At 40.7% G+C, this 18,798-nt stretch overlaps 1 protein-coding gene and 1 long non-coding RNA gene across 13 annotated transcripts in view; both read left to right on the forward strand.

The window, feature by feature from the left end:
- PTPRF (protein tyrosine phosphatase receptor type F) overlaps positions 1-18,798 on the forward strand; it is a 478,572-nt gene that overhangs the window by 27,055 nt on the left and 432,719 nt on the right. The window lies entirely within an intron of this gene.
- Positions 12,139-18,798, forward strand: part of LOC308587585 — a 440,103-nt gene continuing 433,443 nt past the window's right edge. The window contains exon 1 of the long non-coding RNA XR_014008476.1: positions 12,139-12,282. This is a non-coding gene — a long non-coding RNA (uncharacterized lncRNA). The remainder of the gene's footprint in view (positions 12,283-18,798) is intronic.

Genomic DNA, 18,798 nt, shown 5'->3' on the forward strand with positions numbered 1-18,798 from the left:
TGAATGAATTGATAGAAGTTCACGATTTCCAGCCAAAATTATTATTATTTGGTTGGTACCCATTTCAGTTCGTCACTTCATATTAGCTGCAACATTGTAAGGGGAAAAGGCAATTTGAGGAGTAGGATATCTGAATTACCCATTCTTACTCACCTATTGGCTATAACAGAGACTGAGAGGTGTATACCGTGCTAGTCCTGCTCAGAGTAGACCTATTGAAGTTAATGGAAATGACTATCTTTCATTAATTTCAGTTGACGTACTCCGAGTGAGGCTTGCAGTGGATACAACCCTGGTTCACTACATTGTTGCCATAGTTGTGCTGGCTTCTCTGTGTTGCTGGAAAATTTGAGAATCGCAAGACCATTCCATACTGTGCCTCCTCTGGTCCATATCACATTACCCTAGTAGTGCAGGAAGGAACAGCCCTGCTGTGGCATTCATTGCACCATGCTACTGTAAGAACCCAGTCCTGATGCTCTTAGATGCATCAGAATTATAAGTTGGATCTCTGCTTTGGAGATGGGTTAGTTGCATTTGTAAGTCAAGAGCACGTCTAAACTGGATTGCATGAACTTTCACAACTTATCAACGCAGAAGCATATATGCATATACTGCATTGTATTGAGATATTACTAGAGTGGGAAACAGTTTGTGGCTGGTTGTACAATTGTTATATTGTCGGGAAGTTGTCTGACATAACAAGTCTGTTTCAAACAAGGGGCAAGTTTTCTAAGTGGCGCTCAGTGCTTTTAAATTATTGGTTTTCTCTGGATCTTAAATGATTTGACAGGCTGTTGGATTCTAATTGCAGAGTGTAATTAAAATAAACACCACAATGCTAATCATTTATGTATTTTGCCTGTGGCTGAAGTTTTAAATTGGGCACTGTGATAGTTCAGTGGAAGTGTTGTTATTACTTTCTATTATTCTGCATGTTTTCAGTCCAGTGATATTTTTGAAAAGTGGATAAAATACTGCTGCACAGTGTCATTCTGGTTTTTTCATTACTTAATTGTATATTCTAGTAATAATGTAATTATTGCTTTTAACAAAATCTGCCTGACTTGAGTGTTTAATTTTATCAGACTCGAGCAGTTGCTGATGAGGGGAATAAATGACAGGTTATACATGGATATGAATGCTCAATTATTAGCTTCTTTGGGGGAAAATGTTTTGCTTCTGTCCAACAGTTAGTGTTGCAAATCAAAGCAATATACCAGATGTTTTTCTTAATGACTGCAATTCTAGTTTTTTTGTTTTGTTATTTTTTTTGTAAATAAGGAAGTTTGAAAGGAAAGCATTTCCTTCTCTTTAAAGTTGCTGTTACTTGTCAGTGCCACACATAAAACAATTTGTTATTTTTTTTGTAAATAAGGAAGTTTGAAAGGAAAGCATTTCCTTCTCTTTAAAGTTGCTGTTACTTGTCAGTGCCACACATAAAACGATTATTTCACAACCACTCCCTCTGGACCTTAGTGGGATAAACGTCTTTGGATAACGTTTTCCCAGGCTCTTGTTGCAACGGAAATGGATTTTGCAAGACAATATGAGTCTCCTCCATGGAAAAGGTGTATGTTAGATCAGAATTCTAAATCTATAAGAGTTTTGCCTTAAAGATCAGGAAATAGGAACTAAGATTCCCCTCCAAAAAAAATTTAAATAAAGTTTGAAAGAAAATATACAAAGGTTAATATCAAATATCTGACATCTTTATATCAGAGATAAAAAATAATTTAAATAAAAGCACAAACCAAAAGGAGGAAAAGAAAGAGAAGAGAAAAGCAAAGCAAAACAAAACAAAACAGAACAGAACAATCCTTAGATTTCTGACTACTTGGTAGACCATTTTTGCAAAATCCATATGGTTATTCCAACACTTCTCATTTCTATTCCTCCATGGATAGTCTATGTACAATAGGGATAAAAACACCAAATGTGAATATATAGTATTGTCTTTTGGGGTTTTAGCATTCTTAAAGGGCTTGAATTGCTGCTATGAATGTGTCAGCAACTATTCTTCATGAACAATTGGAAATCCAAGCAAAGCCCCACAGTGTGCATGATTTGCTTATCAGTCAACATTTGAACATGTGCAGAGGACTCTCCCCGCCCCCCCGGGCACCTCCCCCCCCCCCGGCTTACCTGCTCCCTTCTTTCTAACTCAAGACTGTTTTGGGAACTTCAAAACTGAGGGAAGAATTGAGGTACACATGTAGAATTCTCTCCTCTGACTCAGCTTGATGTGTCTTAAATATTTTGAGCAATTAAAGCAGGGGTAGCTAATATTTTCTTATTTTTTAACTCAAGGGCCATATTAATCCTCTCGGCTGACCCTCTTGGGTCTGTATCCCAGCATATGACACAGGAAGTGAATTGCATCCTTGTCAGGCACTGGATTGTCTAGCAAAGTGTTTTCTTTTTTCTTTTTACTCCTTTACCAAATCACTGGAACGTGGGGAAGAAAAAATGCTTATGGGGGGTAGATGAGACTGGGGGATTAGCCACCCTGAAATTAAAGCAATGACTCCACTTTAACCAATAGGAGTATTGTGACACCTTGAAGGCTAAGAAATGTATTATGACATCAGACTTCATGGACACTTAATTCCAGCAACATAATGTTTACAGAAAATATGGCAGTACCAAATAGGCAATTAGAGAAAATCCCCACCTCCAGTATAAATCAGAGTGTAAATGCTGAGTTTTGAAAAACAGCAGTAAGGAATACTATTAATAATGAAATGCAGTAATCGTATATACGATATATGAAACAGATGTTGGGAATTTTTCTTTGTTCTTTAGCAACTGGCAGAAATTTGCATATTAATAACAAAGTAACAAAATCTTGTGGCACTTTAAAGACTAACAAATATGTTGTGGGATAAGCTTTCATGGGCATGTAAGCTTATGCCACATACATTTGTTAGTCTTTGAGGTGCTGCAATACATTTTGATCTTCATGCTGCAGTAGCTATCTCCATTGAAATTGCCCTCTTTAACAGTAATTACAGTAAACAATACCTTAAAAATGGAAAAGGCATAAGACTTGTACAAGTGTGAAGCATGCATGTCTTGAACTTACAAACATGATGCAGTAAAAGGCATTGGCTGAAACTTTTCAAGGTCTCTAAGTGATATAAAAACATAAAATAGGCTGCTGTTAGAAATCTATTAAAACATTACCTGGTTCACTGAACATTCACTGTAAGCTCCTCCTTGAAATCCATTATATTCCTTTTAGAAAGATGTTTTTTAAAAGCCCCAGCAACCTTGTCTGGACAGGTGGACATCAGGGAATTTTGTAGCTTTATTTTTATAAAGAAATTGTGCAGAATTAATATTGATTTAATATGGCAGCTTGCTAGCACAACCATATCAATGGGTCACTTTCCAGGTTTGCTTATAAAGTGTCTTTCTTTCTCCCTCACACCTCCTCTAGTTCGGGAATGTTTTTGCCAGGGCAGAGGGGATAAGGGAGTTCTCATTCTTTTTAAAAACCCATTTTGAAGGTTTTATTGCTTGACTTAAGTTGTTATGAGGCTGGAATTTGGTGCATACATTCTTAGGAACTGGAATTGCATGCTGTTGTGAAGTCTACTGTGTTCATTGATTTGCCTACCATTCCCTTTCATATACATTTTATTAAATTGGTTTCTACAGCTGTGTTCTCTTTTGTGGCTGAGCACATATCTGTTTAAGTAAGCTCCTTGCTTGGGTTGTTATGCTATTTAAAAGCAGCTATGAATCATTACAATTACTGGTACTAGAGAGATCAGCTTGGCATGTGGTTTTTGTGAAGAATCCTCTGTACTTCAGGTGAACCTTTGAGAACCTAAGCAGCGTTAATTCATTCCCAAATCAGTTTTTATATTGTCACAGGTAAGAATGGCTTGCTCAAGTTTTGTTAAATATTTTTGGAGATGTTATCTTAATACCATTTGTTACTAGTAAGGAATTTAATACTGAATTCACATTTGCTTTGACTATTAGCAAGTAGGGCTGGACCACTGTTGGCATTCAGGCATGGAATGACTTAAGGGTAAAAACAGTCCCAGTGAACATGCTAGTTAATCTCCTAGTCTCTTGGCGCTGCATACCTCAGGTGCATGAATGTGGTATTTGAATAGACAGAATTGAATTGCAGTCATGCTGTGTTTGGCAAAACAGCCCAGTACAGAACTTCTGCCAATTTCTGTTGTTCTTGTGAGGTCTTGTTGTCATGAGTGCTGACTGAAATTCTGTATCTTAGACCTTGTGCTGTCTTTTGGTGTAAAAGTAAAAATAAGAGTCAACATTATGAAGATCTATGAATAAAAGACAGGAAGAGTGCTAGACTATGAACTGTTTCAGAGATCTCCGTCTGCTAAACAACATTGCTAAATTTTATTCAAGCTCTTGGCAGAGAGAACAATTCTATCTGTGAGAGGTCAAGCAAATACAGTTTTATTTATCGCAGTGGCTTGGTTGCGGAAACTGAACAAGTGGCTTTTGTGCCTTATGATTTGTCATGAAACGTTGCTTAAAACAGCAGAAAAGGTTGTGTGTGGACTCACTTAAGAGCTATCTTAGACATCTGCAAACTCCGCATCAACTACAGTGACAATTAAGTGCAGTTAATGCATGCTAAGTTTTCCCAAATTGAGTTAATTGCTCAAGAACTTATATAGTGAGTATTGTGAAGATGCAAAATGCTGTTGCCAAGTGTCCTTGCTAGCACAGGCATGGCTATTGACAGAAATTTGGAATGGTTCTAAAAGAAAAATCTTTGGCCAGTTGACTGGCCTCAAGCTTTAGGAATGATGTGGAGTTCACCAATGCTAAAACATTAGAATAAGGCGGATGACATAAGCAGCAGGAATCCTGCCAGCCATTCCTGGCTGCTACTGAACTTTAGTATTGTTTCTTGCAGTTTTACCTCAGAATGTAGAAAACCATGTTTCATTCCATTTTAATTTCAGATCACATTGCACAAATAACATATCATAGCAAATTGTGATAGCTAAGGACAACAATTTGGATACTTTTGCATGGAATTTAAGTTTTCAGTATTTGTGAATATGCTGGCAGGAAAACTTTAGCATGATCTAATCCCCACCCCCAGTTTAGTCAGACAAGTATTGTGAATTGTTTCCTCAGTACATAATGTAGCTATTTACATTTTTGTACTATGATACCTTCATGAATATTGCTCAAGAGTGAAAGATTAGCAACAGGCGTAGAATTATCCCCATGAAGTATGTGAACCAGCCTCTTTTAAACTTCAGATGTTAGAGAATAATTCCAATGGTGTAACTATGTTGGTGTATTGCAGCAAAAGCGACAAAGATTTTTTGGAATCTTAAAAGTCTTGCTGTGGCATAAGCTTTGGGTGACTAGAATCCACTTCCTCAGATATAAGAAGTGTATTCCTCAGTTGGCAGGTATCATAGACACACACAGGCATACGTTGTAAATGAGTCACTCTGTTCTTACCATGGGTTGTGCAGAGAAATGACGCACACCTACTGCTACCCCTTGCATTTCATGGACTTTTGACCTCACTGTTTACTTTACTTGTATGCTTATACATATGTCATCTTCCAGTTGAGGCTAACACTCCATGCATCTCTGATCAGTTAGTTTCTAATTCAAAAAAGCTTATGCTACAAATAAATCTGTTTGCTTTTATGATGCTGTTTGTTGCTTTTAGTTGGAGTATTGGACTCATAGTTGGATTGTTGACATAACTGGGATTTGATGTGCAATATCTCTCAGCTATTTTTGAACTGTAAAATGAAGTACATAGATGCTTTTTTTTATACACTGCTTTCGTGAACGCTGGGAGAATAACTGAAATAATAGTAAAATGCTCAGTATATTTACACCACTCGTTTTATTTTCTATTCTGTATTGCTAAGGCAGTTTGTAATATAAACACTAAACAGTATCATGAAAATAATGCTTGTGATAAATAAAACTGCATCACATCAGAAAACTTTTAATAGGGCTCGCCTTCTGAAGGCACAGATGAAATAAATCTATTTGCCTGCCACCAGAAAGATGTCAGAGAAGGGAGGTAAATGAACACTCTGCTCCAAAGTTCCTTAGCAACTATGGTAAAAACCCTTATTTTCACGCAGGCCCATGCAGAGCTTGTCTGAGGCCTGGGGAGGGAGTCTTGTTAGAATATAAAGTTATAAACTCAAACAAAAAAGCAGCCTGTCCCTTGCGGCCCCCCAGTCAGTATAGCCCTCCGAGGCTTGGGGCAATTGTACCTAGCTGCCCCCTCCCAAACTGCATGGGCCTGTTTTCATGAAAGCTAACATAGCCTCCATACAAAGTAGCCATTCATTGTCAGATTCTAAATTTTGGTGAGGTTCATACGGAGGAGACATTCTATGAGATAACTGGGAAACAGCCAGGTGTTTATCTTTTCGCAGCAGGCATGGCTAGCATAGTAGATGACACTGGTAAAAAGCATTCCAAACCCAAAGCTGCTACCTTTGCTAATTCAAGAGTGATGCTGGTGTCCCAGAGCAGCCCAGAGTGTGAACCTTCTCCAGGGCAGGCATTTTCTCAGCCAAGGAGTCCACCACCATTGTCAGCTCTGTTTTGCCTGAATTGATTTTAAATAGATTCATCCATATCCAGTCCATTATGGCTCTCAGACGTGCATTCAGGAATGTTGCCACCCCACATAGATCTGATAAGGAGAGAGCTGAGTGTCAGCAGCATACTAATGACACCAAATGCCATATCCCAGGATGACTTTCCTCTGCTTGGGTACATCATCTGCTGAGGCAACCAGCATGTTTTCTAATCCAAAATCTGTCTGGCAATCAGACTGAAATGGATCTAGATGATCAGCTTCATGGAAAAGCAGCTGCAGTTGTCCAGCCACCTCCACCCCTCAAAAAATCAAATGGTGAGTGGACTATAATTATTCAAGACAGAAGGACTCCAAAGTTGGTTTTGAAGATGGGACCTAAAGGAGGCTGGAATATACCCTTCTGCAAAAGATGCTTTGACCATCATGCTGGCTATTCTCCCCCAGCTAAATGTTACTAGATACAGGGCACCTTGTTGCATCTCTCACTCTCTCCCTTCTTGCACTTTGTGAACAGCCTCAGATGGAATCAACTGATACTTATCTGAGGAACCACAACTGACAATAGCCAAGTGGCTTCTAGTACAAATTTCATAACTGATGTTTCCACAGATTCTTAGCTTCCTGACAACTCAGAATAGATTCACCAGATAACATGCTTCAGACAATGTTAGAAACTCAGATATATAAGCTATATATCAGATGTATAAGCTAATTGCCAAACTGCACCTTAAACCTAGGTTACATTGCCACAACAGAATGTCTAGGTGCCATTTCCCCTGCCTCCCACAATAATTGTTGTTGTTCATTTCACTTCTATACTGCTTTATATTTTTATTCTTTATATTTTGAAGGGAAAAAAATCTCAAAATTGTTTACAGCACATTAAAATATCTAATAAATTCAAGTTTCAAGGAAAATATTTCAGATCCTTTTCTAAGTGACATTTTGCTTTCCCCATATTTATTTATTTACCTACTTAATTTGTATAGCTGCCCCATGGAATAAGTACTGTAGGAAGCCAGTGTGGTGTAGTGGTTAGAGTGTTGGACTAGGACCTGGGAGATCAGGGTTCAAATCCTCATTCAGTCATGAAGCTCACTGGGTGACCTTGGGCCAGTCACAGCTTCTTAACCTACCTCATGGTGTCGTCGTAGGGATTAACTGAGGAGTGGGGTGATTTATGTAGTCCTTGGCGAAAAGGTGGGATATAAACGCAATAAATAAGCTATTCTGCTTACCTGCTTAAGAAAGCTGGAGGGGCCAGCCAGATGGCGGTGTCAGTTGCCCATACGACATCCAGAGATCTTCACATGAATGCGGTTGGACCTGTGCCAGTTGCTGAACATGCCTGGAGCCTAGCTAATTTCTAACACTTGACCTCACTGGATCATTTAAACTCTTACAGTGTAAAAAATGGATTCAGGAATAATTGTACCCCCTACATTCGGTTACCTTTTTTTGAATATTTGGGCTCTATAAGATGACATAATAGAATAAGAATGATTGTACAAAGATCCATGTGCATAATCTCTTGGGCTTTTGATTCTTGGGTGGTAATTGATGAGGGAATTTGGGTAATTTGTACTGCAGGATACCGTACCCCCATGTGATGGTTATTGTGCCCAGTAATTTTCAGAATTTTGTAGAAAATTCAGTTAAGATCTTCAAATAATTTGATTACAAATTTCCTTGCTTCAGGCCGAGCCATGCTTAATTTTGTTTCACTGTAAGTTGCATTTACTTTTGTGCATGTTGTAAAGGAAGAGACCCAAAGATATTGCTGCCGTATGTTCATGCGCTGTAGGAAACAGAGATGCAAAAACAGCCGTTGTTAATCAAGGCTGTTAAAAGAGAATGTAAATAGCATTTCAGGGTGCAGAAATCATAACTTTTCTGAAAATTAAATAGAACAAAATAGGTACTTAATGGTACGGTTAGCCACAAGCTGTGCAAGAATGAACACTCCCCTTTCTTTTAAATTGTGAGAAACAGCTAGAGGCCAAATGCAGAGATTCTTAGTCAAACCTGATTTTGCAGCCCTTGGGCACACAAGTAATATTAATTTGCGCAGTTCATGGAGTTCATTGTGACTCCTCATCAAGGCAAGGATTGCAGCCAGATTTCTTGGCTCCCACTGAGAGAGCCTTGTGATTGTGATTCTCACATTGTTATGATTTTATAGCACATTCTAACACTACATGTGTGTATTGGGTCCTCATATATGTGCCTTCACTAAATGTGTGGAAGGTGGAAGACTGCATGCTGTCCTGGCACCTGTGCTTTGAGCAGGATGTGTAAAAAGGAACATGTACAATTGTATGCATGTAGCTGCTTGCATGCGAATAGGATCCTTGTGGGAAGGCAGTCCTTCAGTTACTCCGCAGTTTCCTTTCCTGTGCTAGCCATAGCAATCCCTACAGTTATGTTGGGAAACTTCAACATACATGCTCAGGTCACCCTGTCAGCAGTGGTTCAGGACCTCCGTGGCAACAGTGGGTCTGTCCCATTTGGTTTATGGGTCCACTGATTCAGCAGAGCACCCTTAATGTGGCTTCTGTGCTGGCTGGATCTGGGTGTGAAGTAATGTCCTGTAGTTCTGTTACCTCTTAGGGTTTTGACTTAGACTGGGGCCTTGAGCTTTTGCAGGTCCATGGAAGCTATAAAAATGGTCTAACAGAGGAGGCTAATGGATCTGAATGCTTTCCTGATTGCTCTTAGGGATTTCCGTGTCTCTCAGCAGGCAATTCTAGTCGAGCTCTAGAATAAGAAAAATGTCTTGAGTGGTAGACATGATTACTCCTGTGTATGCTTTCTGAGTAAGTACAGTCATACCTCGGGTTACAGACGCTTCAGGTTGCACATTTTCAGCCTGCGCACTGCGCTGAACCCAGAAGTACTGGAATGGGTTACTTCCGGGTTTTGGCGCATGCGCAGAAGCGCTAAATTGCACTTTGTGCATGCGCAGAAGCACGACCTGTGTGTGCACAGACGCGGCGCTGCGGGTTGCAAGCATGCCTCCCACACGGATCACGTTCGCAACCCGAGCATCCACTGTAGTCAGTGAACTATCTATGTCTGAAACTGGATAGGGGGAGTACAAATTTGAGGTTTGTTTCGGCTGGCAGTAGAGTATTTGTTAAGCAGTAATCAAGTGTGAGCCTGATCCTATGCATATTTACTCAGAAGACAATACGTAACTGAATTCAGTAAACTTTACTCCCAGGTAAAGTGTATATAAGACTGCAGTCTTGGAGTATGGAGAACAGTCTGTTTTGTTTTGTTTTGTTTTCAGGAAAGCTGGATGTTAAGTTTTCTAACTGAAATATAGGAATTTCCCCCTCTCCCGTTTAAGCAGATACCTTTATAATAGAAACATGAGATTTTCTGATATACCTACATGAAGAAACTTACATACCAAGCCATATCTTGTTTTAGCATGAATTTTGATTAAAAATAGTCTTTCCAAACTCTGTGCAGACAGTTTCAGTAATTTAGCTTGGAAAACTGCAAACTCCACCTTTCGAAGCTTGTGCCGCAAAGAAGTTTATCTTTAAGATGTTCTAGGGCTATGGCTGCTTGTTCCTTAAAAAGCTGACATTCTTCAGGCGTTTTTTTGGTAACAAAATTTAATGGGCAGGGAATTAAACAGGCATTTTGTTGTGCAAAAGCCATACTTCCTCACACTAGTTTTGTTTTTGTTTTGCACTAGAAAATGTGATAGTTGTACAATCAAGCTTTTTATTTAAAGTATGAATTTGGAGGGTGTGTGTGTGTGGGGGGGGGAGATGGGCCTTTAAAATTTCAAAGGAAAAAACGTTGCCTTTCCCTTGGCACAGATACACATACACACACTCACACACCGCTACAGTTAGAAGTAGAATTGTAGGCTTTACAAGGGTGCATTTGGGTTACTTTGGCACAGAATGGATTACATAAAGCCTTGACCGTAGATTGTGCTTTCTGTTCTTTAAATTAGTTGCTTTTCTTACTCCAGCCTGTCGTCTTATCGAGCCCTATCTTTCTTTTCACCTTTGTCCTGCATGTCTATTACGTGCCTGCCTGCCAGGCTGATATGGTGTCTTTATACCACGCCTGGTATAGTGCACTGCTGGTGTTAATTAGCAGTAATAATCTCAGCCACCACCTCAGCACTGAAGTTTAAAGAAGTGAGTAAAGAGGTTTATCTCACTTTGGGTAATTGAAAGTTGTTTCACTTTTGTCGCAATATGTAATTGCCATGGGTAAGACACTCTTTTGATATCTGGCGATGTGTCACATAGCTAGCAGATTCTCTCCCACTTTGTTCTAAGCTAGCTAGTAATTTTGAGAGAGCCCCTGTGTGGTTCCCTGGATATAAGCGAACTCACAGAAGGAATATTATACAGGCAAGCATCTTCATGAAAGCCAGGCAACCAGCCCAGCTTGGTAGTGGCGGGTTCAGATTTCAAAGCAACTGCCATGACCTTGACTGTGCACAGACAAGCTATGTGTGGTACTAAGGAACTGCAAGGTCCTCTGGATGCTTGCTGCCTTGCTGTGGTTATTAGGGGTTTTTATTATTGGTCTAGCAGTTCATAGCAGCCACTCGCCCCCCCCCCCCTTATTTGAAAGTGTTTTAAACAAGAGACATAAGAGACTGAGATACAAAGAAACCTTTTGAAGTTGAAAGTGGGTCTGCATGAAAATGAACCGCTCGTCTGTGAAAGGAGTCAAGTGTGAAAGAATAGGATAGTTTCACTAAATGATTCTGATAGTCTGAATAAGACACTATAGCGAGGCAGAGACGAGAATTTGGTAAAGGTCAGAACTGATCACATGATCTGAAGCAAGGCAGGGGAAGTACATGAAAGGAATTGAGTGGAATGTTTATGTTTTTCTCCGCAGCCTTTATTTTTGTCAAAAGGAACTCCAGAAAAGGTAGTAAAAAGAAGCTGGGAATCTGATTCCTTTGGGATCTTGTCCCCCTTTCATTCAGCCCTTCTCTAGTCTCAAACCTTTTAAGATCAAAGAGAGACAGTTCTTCATTACATGCAACATCTCATTAGAAAGACAATTCTAAAACTGCGCACTTCATTTGGCCAACACTCTTGTGCACATTTTCCTCCAAATTACCATTTTAAAATATTCTAAGTAGAGTAGCTCTTGTTAGTGTTTCTTTTTTAATACTTTAGTAATCAACATAATTTGCAGGTTCACACACTATAAATCTGAATTACTTAGAACAGAAGTAATTTGAGTTGTGATGTGTCTTTTGAATACCAAATACCGCTGTGACTACCAGCATCTAGGACTGAGATATTTGCATAATACTGCTTTGGCCCATTTTTTGATTAGCGCAACTGAGATCAGCTACTGTGTGCTCTTTATCTCAATTGAGATATTGTCTGTTGTGTCACAACTGGCATCTTCATCATTAAATCCACTTCTATTGATCATCCTTTCTTACCTCTACAGGAGGTAAACAGCAAATGTTGATGAACATCCAAAAGATACCTTTTGGATTGGTCCAAGATAGTACAGTGCTACCTCAGGTTACAAACACCTCGGGTTACAAACATTTTGGGTTACAGACTCTGCTAACCTGGAGGTAGTACCTTGGGTTAAGAACTTTACCTCAGGATGAGAACAGAAATCGTGCGCCGGTGGCGCAGCGGCAGCAGGAGACCCCATTAGCTAAAGTGGTACCTCAGGTTAAGAACGGTTTCAGGTTAAGAACGGACCTCCGGAACGAATTAAGTTCGTAACCAGAGGTACCACTGTGACTCTGTCACAGTTTAATGTCTCTATAAACCTAGGGTGGGCAGCTTTCTGCCGTAAATGGCCTGCCAGTTTTTTAAGAAATTAAATCCAGCGCAACTGTTGCCAACAAGTATGCACCATTTTGCACCACTTGAAGCAGGTACCTCCACTGGTTTTCTTGTTGTTAATTGCTTTGCTGTTGCTGACAAGGTGACAGCACCACCTTTGCCTTGGTCTCCAGCTCTCGTTCACCTCTTGTCTTGCTCTGAGCAAGCGCTGGGAATCAAAGATAGAGATGGACTTGGAGAATGAGGCACAGCCAGTCCACTGTGTTAGCAGCTAGGTTTCCCATCAACGGATCACAGCTTGTCTTTGTTGTGCCCACTCCTGCTTATAAGCATTTAACATTTATTTCTCTCAAGAGTATGGTGGCTATAATTTTTTAGCCACCAAAGTTAGGTGGAGGAGCACAGCTCCTAAGGAAATCAGTGAAGCATATGAGCAATTCAAAAAAGGTTATGCTGCATATAGACAGGTATTGATTGCCAGGAGTTTATGCAAAACTGGGAGAAGCGTAAGTGAATTAGGAAAGTCATGTTCTTCCCAAGAGGCTGTAGAAAAGAGGGGGGGACCGTGTTCCCTGTTTAGTTGTACATGGGGTACTGCTTATTTTAAATTAGGTGTTATACAATTTTTGCAATCAACTTGGGCCCACTGCTAAGGTGATATTTTTTTGCCATTGATTGTAATAGGGGGTTTTAAATAGCCTGGATGTTGGATAGCAAAATGACCAGATGCTGAAATATTAGAGGGAGAGCTAGAACTAATCACTAACCCTCTTTGTTCCATTATTGGCCCTCAGTTCCCAACCCCATGACCTTCTTGATGGGAAAGAACAAGAAAACTAGGCAAATAGCTGAGTCAGAAGGAATTAAGTCTGTCTTTCTGGATGGAGGGAGAGGAAGGAATACTTCACTCTTTCTGACATGAACACTGTTCAGTGTTGCATAGTAGTGTTCATTGTAATTTACAAAAAGGCTGGCAGCTGCTGTACTACATACTGATTCAAGAGCTAATCAAGCCTAGTTTTCTTCATTGTCTCACCCCTTGCGAAGTGTGTGTGTGTGTGCGCATTTCCAATCTATGTCATAGCACTTTGATATCCACTTTCTTCTCAGTCTCTGAACAGGAAGTCTAGGAATTGACATAGCTGCTATAGCACTGTATATGACTTATTTGCATAATTCTCTAGTTTGTATTATATGTTTAGGCCATGTTAAAGCATAATGTGAAACCCATTATTTGCTTTAATGTCTGAATCCGAATTTGTTCCACAAACTGTGCTTTTGAAGCCTGACTATTCATGATTTGAGATCACTGTTTGAAGGTGGTTTGTTAAATATGTTGCACTGTTTTATTTTGTTCCTCATGTTCACCTCTTCCTGTAAATTTGTCAGTGAACTAATATTGTGACTATTTCCTCACAATGTAGGTTAAATGGATTTCAGTTATTTACTCTGCCCTGGCTTCCTTGGAGGAAGGGTTGGATGAAAATGTAATAAATACAATAGAGCATAGGAAAGAAATGAATAACTAATGAAACAAAATTTGTTTTTATGAAGATTTCCACTGGATGCCTTTTTGAAATGCTTCTTTTTTCATTGTACCCAAATGTTTAGAACCATTTCTTTTAAATTGCAAGGTGACCCTATATGTTCTTAAGAATACTTCACTTTTCTATCCCACACCACTGCTTGCCTTTCTTTTTAGTTCTATGCAACCTTTTTATTTTAACCACTATTGTAAACCAAGGAAAGAACTATGGTCATTTACTGCTTCATTTCCATACAAAATAGCATTTCAATAAGCAGGCTGCCACAGCATGATTCAAAACTTGCATTGGTTCTTCAAATACCTGCAAACTGTATGTTGCAGGCAACTATATAAACAGATCTTTCCTATTCTATTATTTTTCATTTAAATTCTTCCAAGGGCATTTCTTGATTCTTGTTTTTTTCAGTGGGATTGAAATGCTGTCCATATCAATAAATTGGCCCGGTGGTAGATCCGTCCATAATTTATGATAAAGTAATACTTAAGTCTTTTGAAACATTTATGCTATGGTACTCTGTAATCTGCCTCTGTTGTAAAAATATACAAATTGCAACTTCATCTACTAACTTGACAAACGCTCTTCTCTCAGGATCCCAAGTACTATGTACTGTTGTATAAAGAGACATTAGTGTGGGGTAGTCTTCATTGAGCCAACTGGCATGGGTGATTACTTTTTTCCTTCTGGTAAGAAGGCTCCTGCCTCATATGACATGTAATATATCTAGTCCCCATTCCCAAGTTGTGGGTTCTCAAGTGTTCCTGAGCTGGGGCAATCAATCATTGAAAGCTGGCTTCTGTGCAGTTGTTGTGGGAATGGAAAGGGGATTTCCTCAGTTGCATTACTGAACTTTTGATTCTGTAAGAAGCAAGGTGAGGACCTCCTCCAAAGGTCAGCGTGATAGGAGAGCCCCTCACTCCTAATTTTTCTGCATTTACACAAAATATGACTGGCTCATGAGCGGTGGAATTGGTGGACCCCTGAGGATGATCTGAATGGCTTGTCACACAAGCAGGATTTGGATGTATGCATTATTTACTTACTTGCTTGCTTCATTTATATCCCCATATTCCTGCAATAATATAAAGGTGGTCACATGGTTCTTCCCCTCTCCTTTTATAATCACAGCAATACTGTGAGGTAGGTTAGGCTGAGAGATAGTGACTGGCCCAAGCTTAATGGCTGTTTGAGGGTTTGAATCCCGATCTCTAGGTCCTAGTCCAACACGCTAATCACTACACCATATTGGCTGGAGTAGACTCCTGTCTGGAGCCTGTTACAACCACAAGAAGTAAGTTTGCATTGTATTACTAGAGGCTGCCGCCCCTGTTAACATTGCTCGTCTACCTGCCAAACTCCCAACCTGCTGCCAGCCCCTTCTGTCCCTCAGTTTGCCCCTAAACCCATCTTCTCACAACTTACCCCAAACCCCCCACATTACTCTGCTGCTGCATTATAAAATGCAGGCTTCCTTTTCTCACTGTTTGGTGTGGGGGACGGGAAAGATGCTGGTGGACAAAGGGGCAAAGACTTTCGCCTCTTCGTGGCTACCTTCTCTCATCCTTATTGTCAGTGGTGGGTGGGTCTGTCTTCTCTTCATTCTCTTGGTAGCAGTGACATGGGGAGCATGGGAGGACCTGCCTGGGCCATCCTCCTGCATGCTCACGCCACTTGGGCATGCACACTCAGTTGTCAGCATGGCGATGGATGGCTGCAAATATGGAGAGATGTCTAAGGCCTTATTCACACAAATGAGTTGCATCTCTACATGACTGTTGAGAAAATTTAGTGTTTAGGGACAGCTATAGTCATTACTGTGACCAGTGGCTTGAAAAAAGGCACCCAATGATGAGAGAAACACAACTTGTTTACACCCGAATCATATACTGGGTTTATGATGGTGTAGTGTTTGACCCATGGAAAAACTTCCAGTCTGCTGAGCTATGTAGCATATGAAGGTCCTGTCTTCTCCTCCTTAGCAAATAAATACTGTTAAATAAAAAAGTTAATTGACTTGTAAGCAAGAAATCTGTGTACTATTTAATCTTTGAGGAATTACCCAATTAACATGTTCCCAAAAGTCTGCCCTAATGTATTGCTCAGCTAGCAATATTTTTAGCAAACTCGGTCTCCAAGGCATTGCATCCAAATCTTTCTCTTTAGTAATTCTTTCAGCAAAACCTTGCTTGGTTCAATGCAATTAAAATAATTCACAGCACTGTTCTAGGCTCTTGTTCACAGGTTCCTGCGTTTTTTCTCATGAGGCGGAATTTAGCTTTGAATCTGCTTATGTAACATTGAGGGACATAGACAGTGGGGTCTCTAACACATTTATTATTTATTAACAGCAATTGTATGCTGCCCATAACATAAAAGTTCTTGGAGCATGGTGCAATAAATAAGTATAAAAACACTTTAAATACAAGATAAAACAAAATCATAAAATAGGAATAGGAATACAGACAAGAAAACAAAACTCATCACAACTCCGAAATAAAAACACACTTATAAAAATTGAGAGAATGAAATTGCACGACACATTTAAAACCTTGAGTGACCCACAAGGTATCACCCGAGGCCTAAAAGACCACAAGGGTGGTGCCAGGGGAACCTTTCTAGGAAAGCTGTTCCATAATTTGGTGCAGGGAGGGAGGCATGCTACTGGAATGGCCCTCTCTCTAGTGCAGCAGTTATCAACCTGTGGGTCCCCAGATGATGTTGGACTACAACCCCCATCATCCCTGAGCTCTGGCCTTGCTAGCTAGGGGTGATGGGAGTTGTAGTCCAACAACATCTGGGGACCCACAGGTTGAGAAAGGCTGCCCTAGTGATTACCCACTCTTACTTCATTTGGCAGGGATACATGGAGCATGGCAACCAAAAAGTATCTTAAAGTTTGGGAAGGTACATACAAGAAAAGGTGTCTAGCACAGTGTTGGGCAAACTTGGCCCTCCAGCTGTTTTGGGATTACAGTTCCCATCATCCCTGTCTAGTGGTCCTGTTAGCTAGGGATGATGGGAGTTGTAGTCCAAAAACAGCTGCAGAGCCAGGTTTGGCCACCACTGGCCTAGCACGTCTGACAATATCTCTGGGATAAAAAAAATATCAATTCCTGCTGTGTACCGTATTTTTCACCCTATAGGACGCACCATCCCATAAGGCGCACCTAGTTTTTTTGGGGGGAAATAAAGGGGGGGGAAATATTCCCCCCCAGGCGTGGGGCTGGGGCAGGGGGAAGCTCGAGCTTCCCCCGACCCCAGCCCCCAGAACAGGCAACTCTTCGCAAGGCGCGGGAACCCAGCACCGGACTCCCGCACCTTGCGGAGAGCTGCACGAAGCCTGGAGAGCGAGAGGGGTCGGTGCGCACCGACCCCTCTCGTTCTCCAGGCTTCAGCGAAAGCCTGCATTCGCCCCATAGGACGCACACACATTTCCCCTTCATTTTTGGAGGGGGAAAAGTGCGCCCTATAGGGCGAAAAATACGGTACTTATTAAATGCACTGCAGGTTTAATGACACACTGGGATGGGGAAAGGGCATAGAGAAAGACTTGTTTTGAGCATCATAGCAAAGGGTAATAAAGAGCTTTTGCTGTTTACCATCAAGATCAGAATGTGATTCATCATGTTCCTGCATCAGCTGGGACTCAGGAGTGGCTCCACACTTCCTTTTTCTCTTTTAAAAAGGGCTCATTCTAATGCTACTACTTCCTAGGGCGGAGGATGCCATGCTCTTTTCCTCTTACTAATGAATAATGAATGAATTGTTCTGCTATTGAGGCATTTTTTGAAATATCAATTATGAAGGTGCTATGAATAAAAAGTATACTGTCAATGTCCTTTTTAGGGCGTTTTCATTCTTTGTTTTGAACAAAATTGTTGTTGTTGGCATCCATCTGTCTCGGGAAACAATAGAGGAGTAGTTTTTGTAGGAGAAGTCAAACCATTGGAGAGCTACAGTGCCTGCTGTGACTGTAGGGTCCGATATGGAAAAGACATGTTTTGTTGCAGCTGGGGCAGCTGAAGGCATCCAGTTGTGCTGCTGCAGATGCAGCATGGCATCTCTTCTCTCTGTGCTCCTCCCAGTGGTTGTTTCTCCTCTGGTCACTGCTGTTGATACGCGACCTGTCTGTCTGTCTTCAGGCACTGCGGTCGTCTGTAAGGGATTGCCTCACAATGGGGCTGATGTTGCTATCCTTCATATGATGTTTGCAGACACCTTTGTAACACAGAGTTGGTCTGCCAGTGGGCCTGGTGCCTAAATCCAGTTCCCAGTAGAGCACAGTCTTGGGCACCCTGCCATTTTCCACTCTGTGGACACTACCAAGTCAGCATAGATGTTGCTGAGACAGGAGTGTGAACATGCTGGGAATGTGGGCTTGGGATAGCACATCTTTGTTTGAACAGAATAGTCATGTACAAATAAATTGATTGTGATTTGTTCAAAATTTGGTAATGTGAGAAGACTAAAGGATGCAACTTGTAACAAAACTGGAAAGGTGAACTTTCAGATTATGTTCACGTTGAGCTGAGTACACAATATAGTATGCATGTTGAGACTTGCTTTCGTTGGCTTGGTTTATATGTAATGGTAAATGAGAGTCAAACAAACAATGACTTTCCGGGAATGAGCAAGTATGCTGGTATACACTGCTCAAATCATTCCCACTTGGGCCCATCTTCCTCCTCTGACTGTGTTGGAAGGAAACAAACTGGAGTGCTGACCACCTGTTTTAGCTGGTGGTAATGGGGTGTACTGTACTCATGGGGTACCCAAGTAAATTTGCCAGGAGCAACCCAAACAGGATCCAGGGCTGTTCCAAGGTCAGAGTGTGTAGCAAAGAGTGAGGTGAGAG

The sequence above is a fragment of the Podarcis bocagei genome (genome assembly GCF_964188305.1).
Source record: "Podarcis bocagei genome assembly, chromosome: 5".
NCBI classification, from domain to species: Eukaryota; Metazoa; Chordata; class Lepidosauria; order Squamata; family Lacertidae; genus Podarcis; species Podarcis bocagei.